General features: G+C 50.8%; 1 protein-coding gene across 2 annotated transcripts in view; it reads left to right on the top strand.

Annotated features, from left to right (window-relative positions):
- LOC126469918 (palmitoyltransferase ZDHHC20-B-like) overlaps nucleotides 1-6,283 on the top strand; it is a 257,733-nt gene that overhangs the window by 40,921 nt on the left and 210,529 nt on the right. The gene's annotated exons all lie outside the window — the stretch shown is intronic.

Raw genomic sequence — 6,283 nt, 5'->3', positions numbered from 1 at the left:
CTCTCTCCCCCCGTCCCTCTCTCCCCCCGTCCCTCTCTCCCCCCGTCCCTCTCTCCCCCCGTCCCTCTCTCCCCCCGTCCCTCTCTCCCCCCGTCCCTCTCTCCCCCCGTCCCTCTCTCCCCCCGTCCCTCTCTCCCCCCGTCCCTCTCTCCCCCCGTCCCTCTCTCCCCCCGTCCCTCTCTCCCCCCGTCCCTCTCTCCCCCCGTCCCTCTCTCCCCCCGTCCCTCTCTCCCCCCGTCCCTCTCTCCCCCCGTCCCTCTCTCCCCCCGTCCCTCTCTCCCCCCGTCCCTCTCTCCCCCCGTCCCTCTCTCCCCCCGTCCCTCTCTCCCCCCGTCCCTCTCTCCCCCCGTCCCTCTCTCCCCCCGTCCCTCTCTCCCCCCGTCCCTCTCTCCCCCCGTCCCTCTCTCCCCCCGTCCCTCTCTCCCCCCGTCCCTCTCTCCCCCCGTCCCTCTCTCCCCCCGTCCCTCTCTCCCCCCGTCCCTCTCTCCCCCCGTCCCTCTCTCCCCCCGTCCCTCTCTCCCCCCGTCCTCTCTCCCCCCGTCCCTCTCTCCCCCCGTCCCTCTCTCCCCCCGTCCCTCTCTCCCCCCGTCCCTCTCTCCCCCCGTCCCTCTCTCCCCCCGTCCCTCTCTCCCCCCGTCCCTCTCTCCCCCCGTCCCTCTCTCCCCCCGTCCCTCTCTCCCCCCGTCCCTCTCTCCCCCCGTCCCTCTCTCCCCCCGTCCCTCTCTCCCCCCGTCCCTCTCTCCCCCCGTCCCTCTCTCCCCCCGTCCCTCTCTCCCCCCGTCCCTCTCTCCCCCCGTCCCTCTCTCCCCCCGTCCCTCTCTCCCCCGTCCCTCTCTCCCCCCGTCCCTCTCTCCCCCCGTCCCTCTCTCCCCCCGTCCCTCTCTCCCCCCGTCCTCTCTCCCCCGTCCCTCTCTCCCCCCGTCCCTCTCTCCCCCCGTCCCTCTCTCCCCCCGTCCCTCTCTCCCCCCGTCCCTCTCTCCCCCCGTCCCTCTCTCCCCCCGTCCCTCTCTCCCCCGTCCCTCTCTCCCCCGTCCCTCTCTCCCCCCGTCCCTCTCTCTCCCCGTCCCTCTCTCTCCCCGTCCCTCTCTCTCCCCGTCCCTCTCTCTCCCCGTCCCTCTCTCTCCCCGTCCCTCTCTCTCCCCGTCCCTCTCTCTCCCCGTCCCTCTCTCTCCCCGTCCCTCTCTCTCCCCGTCCCTCTCTCTCCCGTCCCTCTCTCTCCCCCTCGCCTCTCCCCCCTCGCCTCTCCCCCCTCGCCTCTCCCCCCTCGCCTCTCCCCCCTCGCCTCTCCCCCCTCGCCTCTCCCCCCTCGCCTCTCCCCCCTCGCCTCTCCCCCCTCGCCTCTCCCCCCTCGCCTCTCCCCCCTCGCCTCTCCCCCCTCGCCTCTCCCCCCTCGCCTCTCCCCCCTCGCCTCTCCCCCCTCGCCTCTCCCCCCTCGCCTCTCCCCCCTCGCCTCTCCCCCCTCGCCTCTCCCCCCTCGCCTCTCCCCCCTCGCCTCTCCCCCCTCGCCTCTCCCCCCTCGCCTCTCCCCCCTCGCCTCTCCCCCCTCGCCTCTCCCCCCTCGCCTCTCCCCCCTCGCCTCTCCCCCCTCGCCTCTCCCCCCTCGCCTCTCCCCCCTCGCCTCTCCCCCCTCGCCTCTCCCCCCTCGCCTCTCCCCCCTCGCCTCTCCCCCCTCGCCTCTCCCCCCTCGCCTCTCCCCCCTCGCCTCTCCCCCCTCGCCTCTCCCCCCTCGCCTCTCCCCCCTCGCCTCTCCCCCCTCGCCTCTCCCCCCTCGCCTCTCCCCCCTCGCCTCTCCCCCCTCGCCTCTCCCCCCTCGCCTCTCCCCCCTCGCCTCTCCCCCCTCGCCTCTCCCCCCTCGCCTCTCCCCCCCTCGCCTCTCCCCCCTCGCCTCTCCCCCCTCGCCTCTCCCCCCTCGCCTCTCCCCCCTCGCCTCTCCCCCCTCGCCTCTCCCCCCTCGCCTCTCCCCCCTCGCCTCTCCCCCCTCGCCTCTCCCCCCTCGCCTCTCCCCCCTCGCCTCTCCCCCCTCGCCTCTCCCCCCTCGCCTCTCCCCCCTCGCCTCTCCCCCCTCGCCTCTCCCCTGCTCGCTGATATGTTCACTTTCATAACCATAGTTGCTATGAAACCATGCTCGCTAATTGCCGTTTCTATAGTGACATTGTTGAAAAGGTCCAACCTGTTTGTAGGTACAAGATCTAAGATATTACCATTGCGTGTGGACTGCCGTGCTAGCTGATTGTAGTTTTGGCATTGTTAAATCTGTTGTGAAGAAAAACACAGTAGTCGGCGCTGCTAAACCTTAACTGGAGGCTGTGGTTGAATGTTGTACTAACCCATCACCTTTTGGTGTTTTAATGGATCATGACATTATAATGTACTAGACACAACTGTTGAAGCTTTTATTCTCAGCAAAACCAAAATGAAGAAGAATATATTCCAGATCCAGAAATGTGTCCAAATAAAATACCCAAAAGTTTGTTCTTTGCTGTGTTGTACAACTTACATCGTGATTCAAGTACCACTGCAAATATGGTTGACAAGGAATCGAAACCTGAACATTAACTTGAATTGGGCTCCATGTAATGACATTAAATCAGCAAATGTGAAAGATGGTACAGATCTTCTTGTCTTCATGTTGCCATCAGGCAGGAATTGGCTTGAATGTTGGAGAAGAGAAATTCAAATTATTTACTTGTAAATGTGTTTTGAACACACACGTTTTGTTTCTTTGAATTTATTTATTTTCCTACAAATCATACATGGCATTTGACTGTAATTTTTCACTTGTTGTGCTGAGCATTTTGTGTTCTTTGGAAAAGGGCACTTAAGTACAATAACTAAATTACATTTCAGTATGTTTAAATATGTACGTATCGTAAGAATGACTCGGTATGTATTTTATGAAAGTGTTCATTATATCAGAACTTATTTCAGTTCGACATTTAACTTGATGGTGATATTAAATAAAATGGTGCAAACTTTGTTGCATTTCTTGCAAAATGACCTGTTTGCCATAGGCTCTTGGCTGGGAGAACGCTTTACTTTCTTAAATGGAACACAATTTTGATACTGTTACAGTTGTGTATGCTCATATTTTACTGCAGTATCTATATTTGACCACTTATGCATTGAAATCGTATATTTTCCTCCCCAAACAGAGGATATAAGTGTTATTTCTCCACTAGAATCATTGTGCCCTACTCATTCTAAGAAGGCTTGCAAATTATATGCTGAAAGACCAGGTTTTCTAATTGCTTTAATTTTTGTATGAGTAACTCGTTTTCACTGTATTGCCATTTCTAATTAAGAGTTGATTATTGCATATATGTAAGTATACATTATTTCCTAAGATTTCATTATACGTTGTGGGAATTGTAGGGGAAGCAGTTAATTTTTGAGTGAGTTCTCAATGTATCAGCATCTGCATGCACTGTACCTTTTTTAAAAAAGAAATTGAACATCTGAGCCGCGCGGGATTAGCCGAGCGGTCTAAGGCGCTGCAGTCATGGACTGTGTGGCTGGTCCCGCTGGAGGTTAGAGTCCTCCCTCGTGTGTGTGTTTGTGTGTTTGTGTGTTTGTGTGTTTGTGTGTTGTGTGTTGTGTGTGTGTGTGTGTGTGTTTGTGTGTGTGTGTGTGTGTGTGTGTGTGTGTGTGTCCCCTTAGGATAATTTAGAGTCCCATGAGATTTCACACACATTTGAATTTTTTTGAACATCTGTTGATGAATTTACCTCCCTTCGACAGCTCTTTTCCTAGAAGAAATTTAGAACAAACATAACATGTTATGTGCCAATTAAGTAGAAGGAAAAGTTTTTTAAAATAATGATTGTCTATTGATTTTTATCAGGAAGTGCTCATTGGGTGATATCTTTCGAAGAAATGCATATACATATATGTTTTTTAGTTAATATTTACCGTTATTTAAAAAATATATGTATAACTTTGGAACAGAATATCATCTAAATGAGGGTAGCTGTAATTGGGTTATATCTGAACTGATTTGTGATACTTATGTATCATCTTGCAGGTGCAGGTGCATACACGCGACATACTATGTCTAAGCTGCCATATACGTCCGAAAGAATCCATTATCTCAAAGTGATGATAAGTTCCACAGGCAGCTTGAAGAAGTTACAAACCAGGGAAACTAATGAATAACAGAGGGAGGAAAATAGAATGATGAGACATTATTGTGCAACATGAACTGCAGAGCAAGCAATTATCAACTACTAGAGCGCTCAATATGCATAGAATACTTCATGAGAATGTCACCTGATCTGAGGGCACAAATGAGGCAGCTGGCTTGCTTACAGGCCAGGGGAAAGAGGGCTTCATTATCTGACAAGGACAAAGATTTTAGGCAAGCAAAAGTGTTAAATATGAGGGTTGACTGAAAAGTAATGCCTCCACCTTCATAACTCTCAAACAGTTGGCAGCATTGGTATGCGGCAGGTACTGGCTTGTTCTGTAGCCTCTTCTCCACAGCTCTGGTTGGCAGGCAGCCGTAGCATTGAATGCTTGTATTGTTACAGTGTAAAGTATGGAACCCTGCACAAACGATCAGTCAGTGTTATTTAAGCAACGTGCAGTCATTGAGTTCTTGACAGCAGATGATGTCACCCCAAAGGAGATTCATCAGAGAATTAAAGCAGTTTACAGTGATTGTGTTGATGTGAGTACTGTGCGTTGTTGGGTGAGTAAGTTTAAAGCTGTTGAGGCGGGAACATCTGACCTTGCGTGATAGTTGGACGTCCTGTGACAGCAACCACCGAGTTTCACAAGCAAAATGCTGACAGATTGATTCAGAACAATTGTTGTATCACTCGGAAAGAAATTGCAAGCACAATTGGCATTTCACAAGAACATGTAGGTCACGTTATTGCTTTGCTTTGCTATCGGAAGATCTGGGCACGATGGGTACTCCGGATGCTGACTCCTGAAATGAAAGTGCACAGACTTGAAATTTGGCAGGAACTCCTCTTGCATTAAGAGAAAGAAAGTGATGCCTTTCTCCATTCAATTGTGACAGGAGACATTACGTGGGTACACCATTGCCACCCAGAGACGAAATGTCAGCCTATGGAATATCGACACAAAGGCTCGCCCCAGAAAAAGAAATTAAAGATACAGTCCTCAGCTGGAAAAATCATGGCCACAGTGTTTTGGGACACAAATGGTGTTATCCATGTTTATTTCCTTGATCGTTGAACAACAATAAATTCAGAGCATTACGTCACAATGCTGCGAATTCTGAAACTACTGCTAACAAGGGTCCAAAAGGAAAAGGGAAATTTTTTCCTGCAGCATGACAATGCCATATTACACACTTCATGTGCCACCACAACAGAACTTCAGAGACTGAATCTCACCGCTGTACGGCATCCTCCATACAGTCCAGATTTAGCACCATCTGACTTCTATCTGTTGCTGATAATGAAAGACAATCTGCGGTGACATCAATATGCTTCTGATGAAGACATTGAGAGAACTGTGAAACTGTAGTTGCGGCAACAGTGTCTCGACTTCTTCCATGATGGCTACAGAAAACTTGCTCATCATTAGGCAGAAGTGTATCTAATTGGCTGATGATTGTGGGAAAGTGAATATTGGTAATTAAGGATCACATGCTAAGGATTATTTCTGCACTTCATTTATTAAAATATTCCCATCCAAAGCCAATTAACAAAGGTGGAGGCATTACTTTTCATTCAACACTCGTATAAGAATCTTTGATGGACATTTGAGTTGAACAGTGAGAGAGAATTAGGATACGCAATGCTGAAAACGACAAAAGTAACGAGATTTAATTGGACTTACACAGGGTATTCAACCTTGTGCTGACACTAATCACTCCCGACAGTACTCAAGTGCTGTAGCATTATCAGAGTAAAGACAGAATGATTTTTGAGGAAAAATTTAATTTTATACACCCAAGTTTTGCCTTGAAAACTTAAGACTTCATTTCCCATTGAATGTAAAGACTGAAAATTGTGAGGATGAGGGGAACCTGTCGTGAAACTGTTTTGGTTTTGTAAGGCAGGTTAATGCTGATGAGCTCAGACAGTTGTGAGCCTATTCTAGCACTCATTTTATTATTCATATTGAGATGGAAGTTGTTGTCTGCACATAAGAGTTGACACCATCTCATTGAATAGTATTGTGTTTTTGTGACACATAGGACTGGTGGATGTACAGCAGGTTGCTGCTAGAACAGAGTTATTAAGTGTTCCCTGTTCAGAGTGAAATGTAATTATGCTGTAATTGTTTTCTGTGTGAAGTTTTTATGCTA

This window comes from Schistocerca serialis, chromosome 3 (genome assembly GCF_023864345.2).
Source record: "Schistocerca serialis cubense isolate TAMUIC-IGC-003099 chromosome 3, iqSchSeri2.2, whole genome shotgun sequence".
NCBI lineage: Eukaryota > Metazoa > Arthropoda > Insecta > Orthoptera > Acrididae > Schistocerca > Schistocerca serialis.
This window is presented reverse-complemented; position numbering and strand designations above follow the sequence as displayed.